Here is a 25,155-nt window from a genome sequence, read left to right on the forward strand (position 1 = left end):
ATATGCGGATTGATCTATTACCCTATTCAAACCATATTCAGCCAGTTAGACGTTTCTCTCAACGATCGCCTGATATCGGAAAGCTCAGCGACACATCTCTACAGGTCTATAATTGAAACAGTTTCAAAGTATTCAGATGGCACTCGCCAATCAGTTTACCGCCAGATTGTTTCTTAAGGACACTACTGGACATATGGCGGACCTAATAAAGGCCTTACGCAAAGGGCCCACTATATTGAGCCCTTTCTTGTTTGCATGGTGATGGACAGGTTGACGGACGAGATCAGGGAGGAGTCTCTGTGGACTATGATGTTTGCGGATGACATTGTGATCTGTAGCGAGAGTAGGGTGCAGGTTGAGGAGAGCCTGGAGAGGTGGAGGTATGCACTGGAGAGAAGAGGAATGAAAGTCAGTAGGAGCAAGACGGGATACCTATGCATGAATGAGAGGGAAGACAGTGGAATGGTGAAGATGCAAAGAGTAGAGGTGACAAAGGCAGATGAGTTTAAATACTTGGGGTCAGCTGTCCAAAATAACGGGGAGTGTAGAAGAGAGGTGAATAAGAGAGTTCAGGCAGGGTGGAGTGGGTAGAGAAGAGTGTCAGGAGTGATTTGTGACAGAAGGGTACCAGCAAGAGTTAAAGGGAAGGTTTACAATATGGTTGTGAGACCAGCTATGTTATATGGTTTGGAGACAGTGGCACTGATGAAAAGACAGGTGGTGGAGCTGGAGGTGGCAGAGTTGAAGAAGCTAAAATGTTCATTGGGAGTGACGAAGAAGGACAGGCTTTGGAATGAGTATATTAGAGGCACAGCTCAGGTTGGACGGTTTGGAGACAAAGCCAGAGAGGCAAGATTGAGATGGCTTGGACATGTGTGGAGGAGAGATGCTGGGTATATTGGGAGAAGCATGCTGAATATGGAGCTGCCAGGGAAAAGGAAAAGAGGAAGGCCAAAGAAGAGGTTTATGGATATGGATGTGGTGAGAGAGGAAATGCAGGTGGCGGGTGTGACAGAAGAAGACGCAGAGGACAGGAAGAGATGGAAACGGATGAGCCGCTGTGGCGACCCCTAACAGGAGCAGCCGAAAGTAGTAGTAGCAGTAGTAGTAGCAAAGGGCCCGCTGTAGTGTGGAATCTAAAGAATTTCACCTTCTCGGCCCAATTCCTGTGGTTTTCTTTTTCAGCAAACAGTTGTTATTAAATGCTGTGGACTTTAAAGTCAAATTCACCAGGGCCAAAAAATGAATTTTGTGTCATGAGTGCCGCAAACAGACAATTTAATCTAAAAGTGCTAGGCGCGTCACTCTTGGTGAAAACGGCTCATTTGGGTCACTTGGCTGCTTTAATGAAAGGCAATGCTCTATACCTTATCGGCAGAATAAATATGAAAACTTTTTCGATATTGCAACACAGCAGGATATGTAGCCAGGAAACTCTATTTCAAGGCAGCATGCCGCATTACATCGCGCTGGGGCTTGTGAACCACGCAGTGTTTGTCAGAGCTTGAAATCTCAATCCATTTAATTTTCAATCAGACGATTTGGAACATCTCAGTCTCTGTAAATGGCAGTCAGATTCCAAGCAAACCCTTTCAGCCTAATTTTGCACACAACCTTTCAGTGAGGGAATTTTATAATATTGTAATGTTTTACTTACGAATCGGAAACAAGAGTAAAATTCTCAAATAGTTTGGTTTATTAATCCACGCCAACACCGCCGAGAGAACACCGAGATGCAGCGATGTCTCACTCAAAATAAAACAAAACAAACACACCCCAAAAAATCTACGCTTCCTGAAAATACACAACAGAGCCAGTAAATAACCAGTGGGCCAGCCACAACCCCCCTCCTCTGCTCCACCAACCACAGGTATGCACAGTGACTGACATAACATGCATTCCCTGTGGTTGGCAGAGAGCAGGAGAATGATAGACTGACTCCGCTAATCCAGAACTCCCAACTGCACAGGGTCGCTACACTACCCCCACCACAGAGCTCCTCACCCTCGAGGGACAGAGTCTCTGATAACCTAATTCCTTCAAGAGTAAATTAAAGGACAGCAACTACATGAAATACCACCACATTTCAATCCACACAATGCAGCGAGAAAAATGCATAAACCCAAAGACGAGGCAACTATACAACTGCCTGCTTCTTGAGCCATTTTTTTTTTTACAGATAACCAAAGTTCACTACAGTCCCTTTATCCCAAGGTTGTTTTTTTTAAGCTACGAAGATCTGGGTAGACTACCATCACTTCCGGTGAGACCAATGTGCATTCTTGCCCTCTCCAGGAGCCTAGGGTCTCACTACTAACTACGCATTTCTCTTTCCAGAGGGGAAAAAACAAAGTCTCCGAAGTGATTTGGAGGCCTCCTCTGCCTTTGTGGACATGCCACCTTAGGGGCTGGAAACAAGAGAACAGGGACCAAGGGCTCAGCCACTGGAGCCCCTGTGTTGCCAAAGAAACGATGGCAGGGGAGTTCGGCCGTGAGGGGGGAGGCTGCAAAGGAGATACTTGATGCATGTGGGGACGAGCCCCCTCTGTGAAGGGCCAGTCCATCTCTATGGAGCGCCATGCCCTCACCTTGGAAGGCAGCTGCACCCTGTAAATGACCTCCCCCAAACTCTCCAGTATTCTGCAAGGACCCGCCCACTGGTTGTCAAGCTCGGGGCACCGGTCTTTTTTTTCTTTTCTTTTTTTTTCCGCTGAGGGCTGTAGAACCAGACCAGTGTTCCAGCTAGAAAGTGCCCCCCTTGTGCCCTCACGTTATAGTTCAATTTTTGCCTCACACCAGCATTCTGCTGCTGCCCCTGGGCAAAAACATGGGCTGACTTGAGGCAGTCCTGAAGTTCCCTGCTGTACTCAGGACCTGGGTAAACATCCAGGGAATCCAATGGCCGACCAAACGCCAACTCTGCTGGGGTGCGGAGCTCTTTCCCCAACATGGGAAGGGCAGGCATGCAGGATGTGGTCTCCTGAACCACAAAGCGACACACAATGAGCACCAATGGTCATCCCAGTCCCACTGCTGCTGCAAAGTGAGGATGGCAAGCTGCTGGCCCAAGGTGCAATGGAATCTTTCCAACACTCTAGTGCCGCAAGGGGTGATCCGGGTCGTGCGTATGCCCAGACGCTCACACATGGTGGCAAATACCCGGGACTCAATTTTCCTCCCCTGGTCACTGTGTAGGGTCTCTAGCACTCCAAAGCGGCTGAACATGCCCTGCACCAGAGCATCTAAGATTATCTCTGCCTCCTGGTCTGGGAGAGCGTACACCTCTGGCCATTTTGTGAAATAGACTATGGCGGAAAGGAAATATGTATATGTCAGCAAAAGTGACATCTCACTATTCATCCCTACCTGTGTATGAATCTCATTTCCTTTTAAAGCCACTTCACGGTCTGTCATAGTTGGACACATTAGGTTGGCCTGGCTGGTAGCTAACCATGTTTGATCAGCATTAGGTACCACATATAGTTCACGCACTTTCTTTTAAATAATTTTCAATGAGAAAATGGTCTCGGTTTTTCTTTTACCACTCCCTCGAGACTAGGTGCTCTGATTATTTGCATGACCAGTTCCAAGCTAGCGTCATTCAATATTTCTATATTACTCTGAACTAATCAATCCAACAGTTGTTGAAACTGAGCTAGGTCAGATTCACCATAACATAGTATCATGGAGATGTATTATGTAGACTATAAGCTCTCACTTTGGCCTGAGTCACTTCACCACTATTCGCTCTCTGTACGGCCATGTCTATTTAATTCTGCATTCCTACACTAACAGCTTTGTAAAATGTGCTGAAGCTCTTGGATTGTCCAGCCGTGGGATGGTGAGAAGTTGTCTGATTTCTATGTTGTTAAACCGTTCCCTGTTTACAATCCTACCCGAACCTGACCCTGCTGGATGTTAGAAGAAAGCGCACTGACTATTTCAGTTTCACATCGTTCAAGGTCAATCTAGCCGGCTCCAATACCATCAGGCCGTGCTGCACCCTGTCACCTGCAGGTTGCCGTTGTGTTGAAGGTGTGGATTCACTTTGTTACGATGTCGGTTCAGCTGATAGAGGGAGGCTCGTTCCATTGTGATTTCCAGTCAGGTGCGCCATAGCATCCAATACCAACTATCTGACGAGGATGAAGGTGGATTTGGTTGGGCTGAAGGAGCGAGGCTCCCTGCCTCTCTGTTGTACTGATCTGCAGAAGGAAGTAGGGATTCACTTTGTTGTAGACTCTGTTCTGGTGACCAACAAGGCCATTTTCCATCCGTTTCCAATCCGTAGTGTGGAGACACAGGTTCGTTGTGATAAACTTCTAATTCAGTCCATTGCTGGAGTCTGTTGCGTAAGTTTTGCATTTCCACATTAAGAGAGAAAACAAAATTAGTTTGCCATGATTGTTAATCTCAGATCTTACCCGATCTGTTAGCCTGAGTTATTCCCATAGTGTAATAGTTAGCACTCTGGACTTTGAATCCTGCAATCTGAGTTCAAGTGTTGGTGGGACCTCAGGTATACATTTTCTTTTGCAAAATAACTGCCAACTTTCTTTTTTTCAGATAACACATAACTAATAATGTTTTTAGAAGAAATAAGCCGACATTTTGCCATGATGGTTGTTTCTTACACTAGTCCCCCCCCCCCGTCAGTAGTCCTTGTTTATTAATTGTGTCGATAGGATGCAGGTCAAAGAAAACAGACAAGTCAATGCATGTTGTAGCCCCAAGTTGGATTAGCTAGTTTATTGCTCCTTCCATGTTTGTACAGGCACCTTGTAACATTGTTTAGAAAGGTGCAATATAAACAAAGTTATCTATATTAACAATCTTGGGAACATGTTAATCTTGGGAAGAGCCATCCATCCATCCATTAGCCAAGCCGCTTATCCAAAGTCGGGTCGCCAGGATGCTGGAGCCTATCCCTGCAGTCATTGGGCGGCAGGCGAGGAGACACCCTGGACAGGCCGCCAGGCCATCACATGGCATCATCGTGTGAAGATGTCATGTTGAATTAGTTTATTGCTCCTTTGTATTGTAATGAGCATGAAGTGTGTGTGTGTGGGGGGGTTTACGTCCAATGCTAATTAGCTACTGGCACGCGTGCAGGTGCGTTCTCATGTGCGCGTATGTGCGTCCTAATGCATGTGTGTGCTCGATCATGTAGGGGCGATAATAGGGTGGGGCTTAGGGGTGCCGCTTACATTTGATTGGTCAGGGGGCGGGGACTTGGGAGCAGTGCTTGCTTCTAATTGGACAGGGGCGGGGCTTATTGTCAGTGCATGCTTTTGATTGGCCATGGGGCAGGGCTTGGGGGTCATAAATCACTCAAATCCCTGTCATATGCTAATATCAAAGAAAGGGTATACTACTACTCTCTTGTAGCTGCTGGGCTATGAGGACTGACTGAGCACAAGTTTATACACATAGTAAGCTTTACTGTGATGTTTTTGATGGTTTTTCTTTTTTTATTATTACAATGTGAGTGGTACATTGCATGTATCGTCTTCAAACTAGCGTCAACTGACCAAACCCATCGAAGCTTTGGTGCAGTCCTCGGTGAACATTCAACGCTGTCGGTGAGTTTGAGCTCTGACCAAAACCATCGACCGTTGACTGTACCCTGAGGGACGGCGCTACGCAGGTGCCAAGAGGACCCTCACGCTCTGTCTGAATTCTCTACATCTACCTTTTTGAGCAGATGCTGTCAAATGAACTAGGGCACTTCTAAATGAATGAATAAGCAGGTAGAGGGGTAGAGGAAATGTGGGCAAGATACATGGCCGTTGATGAAAACTGCTTAATCAAACCTGTGATATTCGGCAGCAGAAAAGTATCACCAACCACCATGCTCACCCAAGTGCCAGATGGTTCAATCTGCATCTTGATGGCGGCCCAGTTTTGACACAGAGGCCCAACTCTTAAGGCTGCAATAAACATTCATTGCTGTCGGTGGGTTTAAATAAAAATCAACTCACTGATCAATGAATGCAGACTGCGGTACAACCACTCCCAAGGCTTGGAGCAACCTCAGCACTGGCCAGCCCCATGGGGGAGAGGATCTCGACTCATGTACTGAAACTCTTGTGCTGTTAAGACTTGATACATTCTTACTATGCTTAATCACATCAAGACAATTCAAGCGACCTCAGGTAAATTCTCGGTCGCAAAAAAATATACAAACTGTTTGTGGGATTATGGATTAATCTGTGTCCATTTAATTCTTTGCTTGGTCATTTGTTCGCCACATAATAATAATATCCGAGACCATACTGTCAAGATTTTGGCAAATCTTATGGGAATAATTCAGATTAGGTATTTAGAGTCAATGCTTATAGGAACCAATTCAAAAGCCAAATACCGAAGGGCCCCAAGGGAAACAATGCTGCTATCCATTTTTATCCATGTAATTCATTAGAATTTATCTATATAGATAGATAGTATATATAGATATTTATACTATATAGATAGTAAATGTTTCATTTTCAGCCTTACAAAATTGTACTTTCCAGCAGACTCCGGGCAATGATGTCAATCAGGGCCAAGGAAAGAATACTCAAAAGTATAATTCCGCTTTATAAAAGCAGATGTAAATGTACATGATGTAGATGTAAATGTATAGAAATAATGTATGTAAACGATGTATGCAAGCAGGGAAATACAGCACTACAAAGAATTTATATAAAAGAAAAGATGTGTGCAACTGGGGAAATACACCAATCTCTTGAAATGCTTACTACTAAAGCTGTGTTAATTTGAAGCAGTGCAGTGCTTTGGACTGATGAGTCTGCAAAAAAGAAATACCATCATCAAATTCATGGAACAGAGTAATAGAGCAATAGTGTAACCTCTGGCTTTTCTTGGGACCTACAAATTGTTAATTTATCACTTACTACTGGCATTGTTCCCAGCATATTTAAGACAGCTGTAGTCAAACGTCTACTTAAGAAACCGCACCTTGATCCAGGGTCTCTTAATAACTATCGACCAATCTCTAATCTTCCATTCTTTTCTAAAGTACTAGAGAGAGTTGAGTATCAACAACTTTTGACTCATAAAGAAGAAAACTACCTATATGAACCTTTTCAATTGGTTTTCAGGACCTGTCACTCCACTGAAACTGCTCTGACCAGAGTGGTAAATGATCTTCTACTAGCTATGGACTCTGATTTCACCTCTGTGCTTCTATTACTGGACCTCAGTGCACCCTTTGACACCATTGAACACTGTATACTATTAGAAAGAATAAATTGTAATTTTGGTGTCACTGGCCTAGCTCTCTCTTGGCTTGAGGCCTACTTATCTGGAAGAACAGTGTGTCTGCTAAATAATATTACGTCTAATTTTTCTGATGCTAAATATGGCATTCCTCAGGGCTTGGTTCTTGGCCCTCTACTTTTCTCTCTTTATATCTGGACTCTTGGCCAAATTATATGCAGTCATGGAATAAATTTCCATTGCTATGCAGATGATACTCAGCTGTATCTGCCTATAAGAGCTGATGATTGTACTCAAATGACTAATTTAGAGGGCCTGCTTGGAAGCTGTGAAAAATTGAATGTCACTAAATTTCCTGCTTTTACATTCCGATAAAACTGAGATGCTGGTTGTTGGCCCTGCTGGACACAGACACCAATTTGATCAAGTAAGAGTACCGCTCAACAACTCTGATTTCTCAAAGTTTGGCAGCCAAAAATCCTGGTGTTCCGTTTGATCCCAGTCTTTCCTTTGATAGGCACATTAAAGAAATCACAAAGACTGCCTTTTTTCACTTACGTAACATAGCTAAAATTCGGACTTTCCTGTCCGTGGCTGACATGGAGACTGTTAATACATGCATTTGTTTCATCCAGACTCGATTACTGTAATGTTCTGTTTTCAGATCAGCCACATGCTTGTACTAAAAGTCTTCGGATGGTTCAGAATGCTACTGCTAGAATCCTAACTAAAACTAGAGTTTGACCATATTACACCAATTCTTGCCTTCCTTCATTTGCTTCCTATCCATGTTAGATCAGACTTCAAGGTGCTTCTGCTGACTTATAAAATCCTAAATGGACTTGCCCCATCATAACTGACTGGTCTCTTTAAACCGTATATTCCATCTCGAGCTCTTCGCTCTCAAAATACAGGGCTCCTGTGTGTACCCAAAGTTAAAAAGAAGTCAGCTGGTGGCAGGGCCTTTTCCTATCAGGCCTCATTCTTATGGAATAACTTCCCTGCTGCTGTCAGAGAATCAGTCTGTTGAGTCCTTTAAATCCAAACTTAAAACTCATCTTTTTGTCTTAACCTACAAATAGTTGCCTTTAAATTGAGTACTTGACAAGCTGTACTGCATGGTGGGTTGGTTTCTGTCTCAATAAATTTACCTAGCACTGTTCTGCAGACAAGATTATAAAATATAGATTATTGACGATTGCAACCATTATCTTTTTTCTCACATGTCTTCTCTCTCTGAATGATGTCTTCTCGTGTCTCTTCTCCCGTGTATGTGAATGGTGTGATGCGAGTCTCCCTCATGTGCACTTGTAGTCTGTCCTCCCAGGTCTCCATGGTTATGGTAGTTGCCACCTGTCGCTGTTTGTTATCCTCCTCATCACATCCTCTATATAACTTATAAATCCACATAATTTTGTTATCCTGTTTCAATGTTGTTTCCTTCTCTCTCTCTCTCTCTCTGATGTGACTAATGTCCTTTCTCATCTCTTCTCCCATGTGTGTGAATGGTGTGATGCGAGTCTCTCCTGCGTGCATGTGTAGTCTGTCCTGTCGGGTCTACATGGTGATGGTGGTCGCCGTGGCTCAGGTCCTGTGCTGTTCCGGTGGCATCTGGACACTGCTTGGCATCCTCCTCATCATATTCTTCATATATCTTATAACTCCATTATAATTGCGTTATTCTCTTTCAATGTTGTATTGTGTAAACTGTGTAAACACAACGTCCATTTCACATTGTCCATCTTGGGAGAGAGATCCCTCCTCTGTTGCTCTCCCTGAGGTTTCTTCCTATTTTTTCTCCCCCGTTAAAGGGTTTTTTAGAGAGTTCTTTATCCGATGTGAGGGTCTAAGGACAGGATGTTGTGTTGCTGTAAAGCCCCCTGAGGCACATTTGCAATTTGTGATATTGGACTATACAAATAAAAGTGACTTGACGTGAAGTTATGGTGAGCTAAGTCAAAACGACCAATCCCTTAGCAAATGCTAGCCATCAGACAACGGCAAAGGACAAGATGGCAGGATGCCACAAGGTTGTCACCATGTCTGTGGTCCAAGTTGTAAATGTATTCTTCTACAGTAGAGTCCTTTTCAATTAAGTTTCCTCAGTGTCCAAATGTACACAAATCTATTGGACCATGTAAAGGGTTCAAGAAACTGCAACAAAGCAATGACAGATTTGTAGGCCACCACAAGGCAATTTATATGTGTGTGTGTGTGTTACATTTCTTGGCAATCGGGTTTATTTGCATAGTCCCAAATCACAAGGTAGACCCAAAGGGTTTTGAAAAGTATCATAATTTAAGGCAGTTAAATATGTTAACTTTTATTGGCAAACATTCTATCAAGTTTGTAACTGCTGTGCAGATCAGAAAGTAGCAGCGTTTGATAAACTTGAATTTTGTGTGGATAACTATAATCTTACTGCCTCGGTCATATTATCATTCATATTCTGGTGCCGTGTTTCATAAAGGATTAATTCAGTGTTAAGAATGAATGCAAACAGAGAACAGAAAGTCTTCAGACTTTTGGCCGCACCGTGGGCCGTTGTTAAATGTCACCTAAATTGGGGCATTTCAGATGACGGCCCAATCTATAGTGACTCGGTCAGGGCCCCCTGCCATACATTGCTGTTGACGGACATACATAGGCTGTGGTGGGGATCAAGTTTTTAGGGGTCCGAGTTATGCCTCTATGTAGTTTTCTCTAACCAGCGAGTTGTTCAAACCAGCACAGCTGCAAGATGGTCTCTATGAAGGAGTCAGGACGCGCAGGGGCAGGTCAAGTCCCACAATGCAACACTTTCTTAAACAGCTTGCCTCGTACCGCGTCCAGAGGAACAGGCCCTGATATAACGTTCAGGACTCGGCAAATTCACCGTGGCGAAAACTACCAGCGGGGTGGAACAGAGCAACACGTTTCTACATACATTTCTTTTTCGGTTCAAGTCCACCCACTCAAAAGGAGCAACAACGTCTGTGCTTGATCCTTGCACAAAGTTAAATCCCAGCACCCCCCAGCCGCCTTTTCTGTATGTAATTGGAGGAGATACAGACATATGGAAATAATCCCACAGTAATTGCCCAGTAAGGTTATGTTAACACGCTGGGAAATATCAAACACACTGACGTTTTCCAGACAGTCCGGCTCTAATTCATGTTTTATTATTTATTTACAGCGTAAAGTGTCTGGGCAAACAATAAAAAGCAGCCTGGGTGCCTCTTCTCTTTAACTAGCTTAGCAGAGAGAAACCCTCCAGTTTTCCAAGGAATTTCACAGATATTTCAAGCCGACCTCACATCAGAGGGAACCAGAAGTGGGTCTTGAAAAATCCAGTGCCTGGTTTCACCCTCGCAAAACAGAATACATCTGAAAATAAACATCTTGTTAAGTTTCTGTCTTTTTCCTTTTTAAAATCGAGTACAAAAATATGGACACGTGCCCCTCAATAATTTTGTACAATAAACCCAAACAGTAAATGAGCCCACCCCCCCAAAAAAAAGGTATATTGGAATGGATACAGTTTTCGCAGACATTAGGACCACACAAGCGCTTGCTTGTCCCTGCGGAGTCGGGCTTCGTCATCACACACTGTGAGGTTATAGGCAATGGCACTGGGTACAGTGTGACCCACTTCTCTGACCTGGAAACACTCCGCAGGCTTGACCCCATGTCTGACGCCAACACGTGTTGCATCAAGCGAGAAGAGGAGCAGGGAAATCAAATCTAGGCTAATCATGAATTAAAAGCTAAAAAAAAAAAAAAGACAAGAAAGCACAAAGGTCAGCATCCAAAAACACTCGCAGGCACTCACGCCCTCACTGAGGAAAACGGAAAGCAGCAGCCGTGTGAGGGGAGAAGTTATTGTTTAACTTTAAGCGGGCATTTTCTTGTCTGCATCAGCGTGTACTTACAAAGAATAAGGCTGCCACAGAGAGTCTCACCTTGCATCAATTTTACTTAAAAAAGGGAACCACAAAGACAGAGAAAGTAACCCCAAGCACCATCAAGTGTTTCCCCTCACCGCTACGGAGCGAGCAGACAACAACAGCATGACAACCCCGGGATTTTCAGTATCTTACGGCCCAGTCGTATGAAGTGAGCCAGTTATGTGAGGACAAAGGGAAAGCATGCGCTGGGACGCTGCCAAGCACTTCCATATGAGCGCCGAGTTCACTGGGTTCAGGTGGCACATGGGAGCGGAGCTGCACTGTCAGAGAAACTGACATGTTTCTACCGCCCCCTTGTGGTTTCTGCCCCACATTGCGACGGAAAAACAAATATTACAACCGATCAACGTCATCAAAATATCATCATCGTGTTTCCTGAGATTAATCAGGATTCCTTTAAAATGATACGATTAAAGGAAAATGGTAATTCACCATCCCACGCCCCCTCCTGGGAGTAAACCCTCCCACCACTCTTTCCCATCTTGTCTGCACTCTGATGCTGCTCATGTTAGGCCAATGTTTGTGTGTGTGTGTGTGTGTCGATTCGAGCCTGGAAACATGAAAAATGTCCATGCGAGAATAAGTGCTGAAATGAAATGAAGGCAGGGCTGAATACTGAGAGACTCTTTAATGATCAACAGAGGAGGGTGAATTAGTGAAACAACCCGGGGCAAAGTTGAGGAGAGAAAGTCCCGTTCTTGCGGCAGCTGGTAATAATTGACCATGGAAACAGAGGTGGTCATTGAAGACCTCTGATAACCCCACAAAGACCTGCATGCCCAGCAGCCATTGGTCAACAGTGTCTGGCAGTGTAATGACAAGAGGAAGGGGAGGGGTCCAAACCGGCACCAGGGCCCGGTCAGCAGAGAGAGGTCTAGGGTAGGCCCAACAGACCTGCTCCTGTTCACACAAACAGCAGTCCAAACATGTTCCGATGTATGTGCCACACAAAACTCCCTCATCTCATCGTTTGGTCATGTGAAGTAGGTTCATCAGATTACACGTGGGTTTATAACCCCTCGCAGCCTGTGGTTCTATCACCCATTTAAACACGTAGGCCAACTTGATTAAAGTTTTCATAATTTTGATATTTTCAGAGCACAGCTAAAACTACACAACTCTTCTACTGCTGATGTTGATAGTAAAAATTAATGACTAATTGAAATAATGTGTACGTGTGTCGGCCCTGTGATGGCCTGGCAGCCTGTCCAGGGTGTCTCCCTGCCTGCCGCCCAATGACTGCTGGGATAGGCTCCAGCATCCCGCAACACTGAGAGAAGGATAAGCGGTTTGGATAATGGATGGATGGATGAAATAATGTTTAGAATATTAATGATAATAAATACTAGTCAATAAATAATCCTTAAAATGAATTGATCTGCGAGAGAATTATGGAGCAAGCCTACATTTTCTATCAACATTGTTTTGTAATACTTCACCAGCACCCTAGGAAGAAGTGCAGCTGTTCTCTTGTAGGTTCATAACCCCATGAACCCAAATCAAATGCTATCCATCTGTCATCCGCTGCTTCTTAAACACCGATCTAAGCTGCCAGTGAGGCTGAAGAAGGCATTGGAATGTTCTCTCATGAAAACACAGCACCGGCCAGTTCTTCTAATTTCAGATTTGGGGTTATTTGGACTTCATCTTTGGGGTAGTGTTGAAAACAGCTGTTGCCAAGTCAGCTATTTGGCCCCTGACCTGTGTTTTGGTCACTGAATGGGGGTCAATGAATTCCCAGCCCTGTCAGAGCATTTACAAGCTTGAGGAGCCTTGCCTCAGCCCCCTCCCCTCACCCTCTACAGCCCCTTGACCCCAATATCACCCTTGCCACTTCATGCACCAAGGCATCCTGGGAGGAGAATAAACCAAGAGAGAGTATCTACGGCTGTGAGCCCACCTCCTCAAGTTTACAACCCAATCAGGCGCTGGCTCATAAATCCATGCCTCGTCCTATAGCAACCAACAATGCCATTCATTCTTCATGTGCGCAGGTTTAATAGTTCCTCCTCGGCTTCCTTCCACTTCTTAGTGACTCCCCCAGGTTTATGGAGGGCTGGAACAGAGGGCCGATGAGAAAGTCCCGTCCGGGAAGAGAGCTACCACACAATCAGGTCAGGATGGAGTCACGGCGAGGTTAGGTGGGGGTCAGAAGTTTCTGAACTGCATCTAACCTCTGACCTCTCTCTGGTGCCACCTGGCACTGTGCTCACAGCCAGGGGAGTCCAAATGAACTTCGCCTGAACCTGGACCTTAACATTGGATGATCAGCCTAACCATGGACCCTTCCCTTCTACCTTCCACTTGGGTCAGACTGTGGCTTAACTTACATTTAGCTTTTTTAAAGTTTGCGTTTACCTTTTGCTCATTTAGCCGACACCATTATGCAGAGCCATGCAATAACCGAGCTGGCATTGCTCCAAATGTTATGATGACCGACACGTTACAGGATCAAACTTATGAGCTTTCTGGTACATGGCAGATGTTAACCGCTTGCCCCCCCTATCAACCTTATAGACACTGACCAGCCAGAAAAAATAGCCGAACACTGAAAGTAGGACATTTCTGGCTGAATCTTTTATTCTGGGTTTCAACTTTTTTTCTTTTTTTTTTAAACAAAAATCTTGCATGTCATAAATCTGTAAACTGCTAGTTTAGCAGTAGTTACCTCTGTATATATTGTTATTGATGGTGTATCTATTCGCTTATATTTAATTTCATACTTGTTTCCCCCCTTCTTTTACTGTTAAAGACACCTTGGACCCCGGCTAATGGACGGGTTGATATTGGCTGAACACTGCCCTCCTGTGGATCTGAAATGAATCATTTACCAAACAATATAGATGTGGTACCACTAGAGGGTACTATTGAGCCAGTCACTTACATTCAGTCGCCACACAGAGATACATTTATTCACCCTCTTCTCTCCAACGTGACAGCGCAGTATTGTGTAACGTCTCCAGCTGGGGGTCTTACGACTGGGAATAGTTTTTACTATCGATGTATTTATTACGACTTTTGCAATCACTGTTTAACCAACTGACCTTTAATGAAAATACAGTTACATGAAAACACTGGTAAACCACTCCGCTTAGGCATGACATGAGAAAAATTCACCAGGTAAAAGAAAAAAAAGACATTTAATGTACATATTCTATTACGATATCGTATGTAAGACAGTACAACTTGTGAGCTTTGAGAACTTTAGTGCGTTTGTGGACTCACCCATGCTATCGTTCTGTTCAGCCTCCAAAGGATGGTCACCATAAAAGCCTGGAAAACAGAAAATATGCATTGGAACAGAAAGAAGAACAGCAACACTGATTCAATATCAGATCAATACCTGGCTAAACCAGTACTGTATCTGACCCCCCCCCCACACACACACACACACACACACACACAATACCATAATTAGCAACAGGAAACATGCAAGAAATCAACGCAATGACACTTCACTGTTCTCACACACACACACACACACACACACACACAAGAATGCAGGTGACAGAATCAATCTGTGGATTCTTTTTATTTACCACTTTGCAGAAATGTGCAGGACAGTATGTTGGTGATGACTGTGGGGGAATGCTGACTGACTGTAGTACTAACTGTAGTACTAACTGTAATACTAATTGTAGTACTAACTGTAGTGCAGGCATTGGCCTGCATAGCTGGTCAACACAAGAGAACCTCACATTCAATTCAAAGTAACAACAGAACTAACCCTAAGACATACAAGCTATAAAAAAACGGGAGTAAATAAATTATATTGCTGTTGTTCATGGGAGAAAGGCGGGTGAGGAACATAACAAATATCATTCAGTTTTAACCTGATATAGGATCTAGATTAACAGTAAATGAGTTACACTGCAAATCCCTAATTGCATTAGAGTTAAGTGTAGTCTTACAGAAACAACATAATAGAACATCACTGAGTTCATGTGAGAAACATGCCACAACGTCGGTGTAATATGTAGTAGAATATTAGTTTAAGCATAAGTACTCCAAGTTTATGAAGTCTGCTGCATCTTGAAAACACCACTGAATTCCAGCCAGGTCCACTTCATGATGGGTCTACTTCAGGATGGGAACACTTCAGGATGGGTCTATTCCATGATGGGTCCACTTCAGGATGGGTCCACTTCATGATGGGTCCACTTCAGGATGGGTCCACTTCATGATGGGTCCAACTCCATTATGGGTCTACTTCATGATGGGTCTACTTCAGGATGGGTCTACATCATGATGGGTCTATTCCATGATGGGTCCACTCCACGATGGGTCTACTTCATGATGGGTCTATTCCATGATGGGTCCACTCCATGATGGGTCTATTCAATGATGGGTCCACTCCATGATGGGTCTACTTCATGATGGGTTTACTTCATGATGGGTCTACTTCAGGATGGGTCTACTTCATGATGGGTTCACTTCATGATGGGTCCACTTCATGATGGCTCTACTTCATGGCCAGGAACACAAAGCTGGCTTGAGCCTGATAGTCAGTTTGGACCGGTATTTAAAGTGAAATACTGTGCTGCACATTCCAGCCGCACCCAAGTTATTTCGGTTGTTCTCTTGGCTTCTGAGCCGTGTCTTATGGCGACTTTTTTTCTCTCTCCTCAATCTTGAGTCAATCAGTGTCTGGGCCACCGGGGCCTGACCATCTGTGCAAGTCGTTGGGTGGAGGCGACAGTCCGCGTGTCACTTACAGACTCACTGGCTAAAGCCATCACTCAAATACATAAGTGAGCAAAAAAGTGCTCTGTCGGTGCGTCAGATCCCCCTATCTCTGTCAGACCCCACCCTGCTATCAACAGCTGCAGACCTCTGACCTGACACACGCTAGCTGCCCCCCCCCATCCCTCTCTACACCCCCCTACTCCCACTCCACCCCAATCAACACTGGCATATGTTCTCCCTGGAGCATGCACCGACACACACACACAATCTGTTTCAAGCACGTGCCCCCATAATTCTCCCTTGTACACACATAACAGACATTTACATTGTGCAGACATACACTCGTGTACACAACTAAATGATGCAGTCAACACAAACACACACACACACACACCAGGTACACACAGAAACAGCTACACTGCAGGATATATGTTGATCAGATAGCCAGTTACAGTAGGCTCATCCTGTCACACAAATCCCTATTCTGGCTTCAGATGGTCCGCCAGCAGCCGCCTACCAAATGGCCGACTTCACCATTGTTCCAGCCAGAACTCCAAGGCAGCAGTGTCCACGGATAAAGGAGCAGCGGAGGAGAAGAATGGAGCTCTCCAGTGTGTGGTCTCTGCAGCTAATCCTCATGACAGCCTATTGACCATTATAGCCTGGAGGTGGGAGGACTTCTCGCAGCCAATACAGCCGGAGCCTGTTCCACTGTGCCGCCCCCCCTCCCCCCAATACAGCCGGAGCCTGCTCCGCTGAGGCCCATTGTGTGTTGACAAAGAAGGGCTGCATCTTTAACCTTTCACCTCTGCAACCTCCGGTACAATCAGCTCACCATCGAACAACATACTTGCTCTTGGGGCCTTGTCGCTCCTCCTGGATGAAGCCAGACATGCACGCTTCATACCAAGTACTCATGGTGACTGTCCTGGAGCTGTACCACCACTTCCACAACAGGAGCCTCCAGCTTTCATGAGCCCACTCAGGGTTTCTGATCTTCAGCAGAGCGACAGAAGACATGGAAATATTGGCTTTGGTTTTAAACTGTGATTTAGACAAGTAGGGCGGGAAATAAAGACTGATTCAAAGATTATAAAAACACGTTTCTGGCATAACATCAGCAATGCCCCATCCCCCCCCCTTTGCGAAAGGAAATTGCATACCAGTTTGGAGGGAGCCATATGGTAAGAGCTCTTGTATATGCCTCCACAACGCAAGGGGCTGGATGATCATTTACATGCAACAGGGTCCAAAATTGAATGTACAGCAAGTCCCTGATGCCGCTCTCACAAACTAAATGAATTAGCACTGACTCCTGTGTCAGAGCACCCAGCCCAGTCTGTCTGCACTCCAACATCCATGCGGTCTCGATATCCGTCAATCACTGTCCCGCCGTGTTCCTCTCCCAGATGGCCAAGGTTCTGCATGACCGGCGGAGGGGCACGGTAGCCTGTTACCCGAGTAGGCTGGCCCCTTCCTGTCAGCCCGCCGAACCCTCAGCTAGCCACAGCGCTAAAACTCAGCCACCATCCATCACAGAGTATGCTGGGAAGACTCGACCCAGAGACAACAGATTAAGGACAGGGAAGAGTGAAACATTGTTTAAGAAACTGAAGGGAAGTGAAGGAGTGAGCAGCGAGCAGAGCGAGGGGCAGTAGAACCAGTAGGTGACCAGCTGGCCTGACGGGCTGAGAGGTGCAGTGAGGACAGCACAGCTGTGAGATGATGTGTGATCCACTTCACATCTGAACAACACAGGCCCACTGATGCCAGAGCGGTGCCAGTCAACCGCCGCCCGCCTGCCTCTTAAGATCGGTGCGAGGAAATGCCGACCACAGAGTAGATCGTTGTTTTTCACAACAGTGCAGGACAACGCGAGTTCTGTGTCGTGAAGACGCCGGAGCAGAGAGAATACTCTCTTTGGCACGACTCAATCCGTCTGCCCTCCCGTAGTGGCAGGCAAAAGAGACCGCCGTGCATGACTGTGAGGGATTTCAGATTTGCCATGCCTTCCACAGACGAGCTCGGAGGAGAGATGGGGTCATAACTCAGTAAAAGGGGAGATACTTTTCCATGGTTATGTGACCACCAGGTATCAGAGGGATGAGTGCTACAGTATTTCTCCTGCTGATTTGAGAGGCGTGCTGCTCCTTTATGGGGATCAGAGTTGCTTCCAGTGGGGGCTAGCAGCCGGCTGAGAGGACTCCAACAAGTAACCCCGGATCACATATTTTATCCCGTTTACAATTCAGCAAGACCATTGTGTGTGCCAGTGTAGTGAGGTTAAGATACTATGACTGCACAATCGGCATGAAGCGGGACTGGCAATCTCGCAGTCCTCCACCGCTGCAGAGGCTGGCGCTGTCCCATCACCTCGTGGTGGATATCGCATATGACAGATTGTGGAGGAACTCGAGTGTTGGCTCCACAGGCTGCTCCTGTGGTCATCCCTTTGACCTCTACACCTGACCCTTGACCGCGCCGTGTAACGCTGCACAGCACAATGTCTACTCTGTCCTCCCTGCTGCTTCCAGCCGACTCAGTGCAGCAGTCAATGAGGTGCACCGCACGCTCCCTCTGAGCCGCACCCACCAAGTTCAGCAGACACCCTCCCTACAGCCTCCTGCTGGTCCCAAGCATCGATGCCTCAAAATCTGATTGGGGGGGGGGGTACTAAATGTCACCTTTTCACTGCAGGATAATATACAGATTTAGTCAGAGTCTCTTTCACAAGACCAGGTTGCAGAGTTGGTACTTGCCAAGTATGCACAACTACTGAAGAAGAACACAGAGAGGGGATCAAATGCATGTGCAATGACCGTGTCGGAGAGAGCATTTTAAATACAACCTGTGCTGGGTTCATCAGCAACATTACACATATGAAGCACAGTAACGGTTTAAAAACCCAGGGGTAGGACGTGAGAGTCATGTTCTGAAGTGTTGCCAGTCCTCAGCACGTGTTATGTTAAACTAATGCACGTCTTTATGTGTGCTGATCCGCGAGGCCGGGCTGAGGGTCAGCCGGTGGTCAGAGGCTGTGATGGGGGGCTGCGTCCCTACAGGCTGACACGCTCAAAGGATCAACTTCCCTTTCATCATACCAGGGGTCAGAGTTTTACTGCCTCGGAGAGCCGGGTAGCATGCTGCACTGTGCAAACTCCGGCCCGGCGGCCATCTGATAATCATCATCTTATAACCACAGCACAAAAAAAAGAAAGGGGGGGGTGATATCTGCTGGGGTAACAGTTACCATGCAGCTTCATCTTGTGCTTCTCCAGTGGCCGTGTGTGTGTGTGTGTGTGAGGTAATACATTTAGGTGGTCAACATTGTTTAGCAGATTCCTGTTAAAAGCAGACCTGGTGCATCCACGTGTGTGCTTTTGCTGTTGACTGTGAAATAGTTCTGGTCTCTCCGTCCTGAAATTAGGTCTACCATGCCAAGTCAGCGAGGAGCGGCTGCACCATCATAACTGAAAATCACGAAGAAGAAAGAAAAACCATCTGGTGCTGGGTCCTGGGTCCGGGCATCTCTGGGTACAAACCCCGGCACAGCACATTTCTGATAAACCAGCTGGTTTTTTTGCATGTTTGGAGGGGAATAGAAATTCCCGTGTGTCGGGGCACCCCAGTGGCTCACCGGGTAGAAGGGTACCACATGAGGCTGAGTACTTACTGCAGCGGCCCGGATTCGAACCTGAGCCCTTTGCTGCATGTCATCCCCCTCTCTCTCCCCGCCTTTCCTGTCTCTCTACTGTCACTGCCCAATAAAGGTAGAAAATGCCAAACGATAAGCAGTAAAAAAAGAAATAGCCATCTTATCAATGATGCAGCAGAAAGTGACTGGTCCAAACAGAACGCCACCATCCTTTTTCAGGGATGACTGGAGAAGTTCTGGAGGCCAGGTTTTTAGCTGGGTTTGTCATAAAGCAGATCCGTCATGTCTCAGAATGACATGCATCAGCTGATCAGTTTGTAGTGTCCAACAAATGGCGGCGAGACGACTTAACAGGGGAGCTCGTCCCGTCCGGCATAACCAAGTTCAGCGTTTTACAGCTGCTTGTAAACTCCTCCTCCTCCACCCAAATTCAAACTCAACTTAAAGACATTTATGGCTTCTGGCTGGCCCATGTGTTGAATATCACAGAGGACTGACAAAAGCTCGGCCCTCAGCACACAGAGCAGCAGCATGACCGGGCCCACCGTCCTGATCCTCCACCCTCCACCCTTTACCTTCCACCCTTTATCCTTCACCTTCCACCCCCCATCCTCCACCGTACCACCCATCCCTGGAACCCAGGTCAGGGCTCAGCGTGAGGAGAACTAGACCCATCAGTCATGCCGGACTAAAACCGTCTTGCTTGATAGAAGATGAAATCTAGCGAGGTCTGCTTTAACCACTACAGTTGAAGACAATTAATCGAGTGCAACTGACAAATAATATGTTTAAGTCTTATTTAATGACTTCTTGGACAACTGCCTTTATTTCCTCCTGTAAAAGCCCCTGATTCCTAGTTTGTGATATCGTCCTTGCAAATGGAGCTTTGACAGGTAAAAGCCGTGCACCGGTCAGCTAAACATCTCGCCTTGTTGTCCTGAAAGGCCGGCACATCCGGTGGAGGGTAGGAGTGCTTTGAAAAGGTTGTGCAGAGGTCAGCGGAGACTTGCCTATTATTGCTTCAAGGGCAACATCTCTGCTGCCCCTGCTGATTGCTGCAATAAAACTCATTACCACCTTGCCCTCGCGTACATCATAATTGACACGCACACCGAAATCAGCACAGCGGCCTTCAGTAGGCTTTCTACTGGTCCGCGATGATAAACAGCAGAGGACAACATGGATGGTGGACGCTTCTGCTCAAATGATCAATCTGTTAAGATCCCTGCCTCTTCACCATACCGTCTCTTGTAACTCATCACATAGCAAGGTTAGAGGTGTAGGGACTGTTGCCAGGGATCTGGCCAGGACCTGGCCGGGATCTGGTGGAGCCCTGACTTGGACTTGGCGGGGTTCTGGCTGGGCCCTGGCAGGGACCTGGTGGGGCCCTGGCTTGGACTTGGCCGGGACCTGGCCAGGTTGTGCGTGTCAGGCAGTGCAGACTGCCCCGCTGTGCTACTGAGCTGTGTTGCTGCATGTGCAGCAGCAGCGCTGCATGTTCAGCCTCGTCCGATTATCTGCTGCTCGCTTTTAATATGGCACGTATGAGCCACGGTCCGCCTGTTGCCTGGAAACAGCGGTCAGGTCACAGGGATACGACGAAGACCTTGGAGCACCAGGGCATTTTCCTTCCCCCTCATCTCCTCTCAGCAGAGCCCAGAGCTGGTCTCCAGCACAGATAAGACTCGGCCATTTAGCTCAGCCGCTCAAGTAACGTTTAAAAAAGGAAATCTTTCACGTTTTAAAAACAGACACCTCACCCAAACCATTTTTTAGCAAACTATTTAAGATCAAAACCCTTCTATCATCAGTCAAATCTGCCAAAAAATGTTTTACTGCAATTTTTCCGGTTCTTTGTTTGGAAACTGTCCTCAGCAGTTTGGGTGAAGAGCAAGGAACAAAATGGTTTTCTGATGGTTTTGCATAGAATAAGTACTGGAAGGTCCAAATAAGTTCTCGAACATCCTGGTGTTTCAAGGTTTTCTAAAGAATTGTAAATTCATCATATCAGCGACTTATCTCAGCTGGAGTCGGCTGAGCAGTCTCAGGTCTTGTTCTCCATTTGGCCTTCCCTCATGACACGGGCTGGTTACCACATCTCCAGCAGGTTCAGCACGGCAGGTTACAAGTTCCGCTTGTGTTTTACACAGTTTTGTACTTCCTAGAGAAGTGAACAAGAGGTCTGCCGGGGGAAGGAGACTCTCTCTGGCCTCCACAGAGAGGTCACCGCCTCCACAACGTGTCTTCAGCTCTTGGAACGGAAAAAACTCAGATAGGGCAGAGGACTCTCCCAGTCTACATCATTCATCTAGATTAAGAAACACACAACTTACTTAGACGCGTCTTGTTCTGATGGACAACAATCTAAAAAAAAGCAGAAGGCCAGTCTGTTTTTGTGCTGGAGTGTAACGTGAAGCATGGTTTAGAAAGCAGGGACAGACGTGGGGATCGGGTCTTGTCACGGCAGTGTTGACACAGATTGGAAGATAGGCGAGTGGAGTTAAGAGGGAGTCAAGTTAAGACGACATGATGGATCACATCTGCTTGTTTGTGACCCTTGCCCCGCCGTTCCGCTACCCCACCTCCTGTACTGTACTCCTCAATCATCATTCACCCTCACTGCAGGGGTCGCATCCTGTCCCGGCCACCCTCCCCACCCACAGCACCGACCAGCCCCCCCACCCCCGGGGGGAAAGGACAGCCCTGTGTTCCCGGCCTGCACCACCCCCCTCCACGGAGTAAGGCTGACAAAGCACTTTCTTTTTCTTTATCTGCAAAGGCTGCCCTGCCAGGCTCCAGCCCCGGGGCTAAACGATCCACACCAACAAGCCCTCCTACAGCCCACCCCCGTCTTCTTCTCTTCGTCTTCTTCTTTGGAATTCAATTGCATTGAAACAAGCATCTTTCATTGACAAGGAGGAGGCTTTAAAAAAAAAGGCAAATTCCTGGCACTTGGTCAATTCACAAATCAATGAAAATTGAGTTTCTGTTACAAATCTGTTTGGAGATGAGCAGAGTAATTACAGACGAGGTGCAGAGGAGTTTTGTCAGTTTTACGGTCTACATGCAAGACTCCTCTCATGCAACCATTTTATTTCATGGCTTTCGTCAACTGCTTATCACCACGTCTCTGCTTTTTGATTTTCCTCCGAGGTGATAAAGAGTGGACTGTTGGTTAACTGTCGTGTTAACCATTAATAATTTTCCAAAATGTGAGTCCCAAGCCTTTACACAAGTGCGATCCCTTGTTAGAAAGTCACTGTAGTATGTACACAACGTGACAGGAAAACTTTTGCAAATAGTGGGCTAAACAAGTGAAACTAGATTTAAAAAATACAATAATAATCTTACATAAATTAGTATTATTTCATTCGAGGTTAATACAACTAAACAATTTTGAAATAACTGATAAGTGAAATCGCAGAAAATAAAGTTTTTTTGGCTAAATTATAAAAAAATACTTATGTTTTAACATTTCACAAATTCAGTCGAATTTAATTAGCACGTGCTAGATTTAGAAAAAGATATGAAAGATTGAGTCCAAGTTAATGTTTATGTTTCTTTATGCAGTCTGCTGAAAGGGTTCCTTAAAATGAGCCTCTAATAAATAATTATTATTAATAATAATAATAATAATTATAACAATAAATTAAACTTGTACAGCGCTTTTCTGGCGCTTCAGCGGAGTCCCACTGTTGTGACTCTGGCGAGTTTCACGCGCTTCTACGCAGAAATCGGGACGATGCTTGACAGGAAGGAGAAACTTGAACGAATTCCCCGCCGGGTCTCGATACCGCGATCCGCGCTAACGAGCGGGCTCTTGTTAGATACGTTGACCAGACATGTGTCAGACCTCCAGTCGGGCCCTTCAGCAAGACCTGCCTGGTCAATAGGCGGTGCGTCGGAGTCCGGCTCCGCGCGTTTAAAGGAATTTTAATCTCGCGAATGTCAATAAATCTTCACACACCCGCATGGGAGCGCGATACGGGCCTGGCGCCGGGGAGGGACGGCACCGTCCCCCCTGCAGCACCAACAGGGACTCCTGGCGGAGCGTCTCGGCCGCCCCACTGTGGACTTTATAAGCCGACGGCAATAAAAGAAAAGCTGAGGTGGGAAGCGCATGAGGCTCCTCTGTCACTCGCGAGGAGCGGGACGCTGCGCAGCACCGGCCCGGCGCTCGACCCGCCGATTCCGCGCCCGAGAAACCCGCAAACTCTCATCCAGCTCGGACTCGAACGTGCAAGACGCGGGCACGAGATGTTTTCGTTTCTTGACATGCAACGAAGGAAAATAACGACATTAAAAACCAAGCCTTCCTCCGCGTCCTCCTCTTCATTTACACCCTCTTCCATCTATGGTGGCGCAATAAGGGCAACACCACATTTTGTGAGCAAGCTTAATAGCTTTAGGGCGGTTTCCAAGTTCAAAAGTTCACCTTTTACGATCTCCCCAAAGCCCACTGACTACCAGCGTCCAAATAAAAACATTCCGACCTCCGTTCCCAGCAAACAATGCTCCAGCCTCCAGAACCACCACCCAGCCCAACACGCACCGCACACTTGGGCTAATCACAACACAAATCGTGTAATCCCCCTTCCCCTCCTCCGATATTCCGACTGGTTACACACATTTCGTTACACACACGGCACATTCCTTCATTTCCTGGTTTCCTTTATTTTAAGGACGTCTTAACACGCATTTCTTTTCTTTTTGGCAAAGGAAGATTAACGAATTATTACGTCACGGCGCGACAATTTAACCGGATGAAGGTGCAAACAATTAGGTCCTAATCCGGGCATAAAAATTCAAATCAGTCACTAATGGCCTGTTAGCAAGACATGGCAGAAGGACCAGGTCTGGACCCCCGATAGTGGCCCGGGGTCGTGCTGACAACCTCGTCGAATTAGCGGAGGCTCGCCGTCGCTGAAGTGCAGCTGGATGCGCGGTTCTGCACCTACCGTTGCCGGATTTAGCATTGCTCCGCTCCGGGTACTCGAACCCGTTCGCCCTCTTCTCTATCTCCATCCTCCGTCATGGGCTGCGCCGCGGTCCGAGTCGCGTCCGTCCGCCTCCGGAAACACCACCGGCTCTGGCAGTATCGCAACTCTGCTGAGAGGGCGAGTCGGTCGCACCCCTCCGCGCGGCTCAGCGGTCGAGCGGCGGCCCCATGCTCACTGGTGTCGAGGCACGAGAGGTCTGTCCACACACCCCCCGCATCACACTCACCGTTACGCAAGCACGCACGCCATGCCCCGGGCATTGTGGGTTATGGGGTCTGCAGACTACTATCACTTGTAGTCTTTATTATTATTATCATTTATTTATTTAATTATTTTTCTTCGTTTTCTTTACTTTTATTCCCCCTTTCTGTTTTATGCAGGATTTACACGTCACTAAATAAAACTATCAGTTGTAGTCTGACGGGCTAGCTCAAAGTTAGCACGCCCATGTTAACTGGGCTATTTACGAGGCTAGCTGAAAACCAGCGACCCTCCTCCTCCCTCCCCCCAAGATTCGCAGTATTTCTTCTGCGTGACCCCCGAAAAGTTCGAACTTGTGATATTTCTGCTATAAGCCTACACAGCAGCGTGTGCCAACTTTGCACTTGGAATTTAATTTGAGTCGTTTAAGTTTGAGATATTGATC

The 25,155-nt window shown here is 46.4% G+C and overlaps 1 long non-coding RNA gene across 1 annotated transcript; it reads right to left on the minus strand.

The window, feature by feature from the left end:
• Window positions 1-10,382: 10,382 nt before the first annotated feature.
• On the minus strand, window positions 10,383-24,667 carry LOC130123605 (uncharacterized). The gene is made up of 3 exons (XR_008811337.1): window positions 24,468-24,667; window positions 14,394-14,441; window positions 10,383-10,587 (listed from the first exon to the last, which is right to left on the minus strand). It is a non-coding gene; the product is annotated as an uncharacterized LOC130123605 (long non-coding RNA).
• Window positions 24,668-25,155: the final 488 nt, after the last annotated feature.

The sequence above is a fragment of the Lampris incognitus genome, chromosome 1 (genome assembly GCF_029633865.1).
Source record: "Lampris incognitus isolate fLamInc1 chromosome 1, fLamInc1.hap2, whole genome shotgun sequence".
NCBI classification, from domain to species: domain Eukaryota; kingdom Metazoa; phylum Chordata; class Actinopteri; order Lampriformes; family Lampridae; genus Lampris; species Lampris incognitus.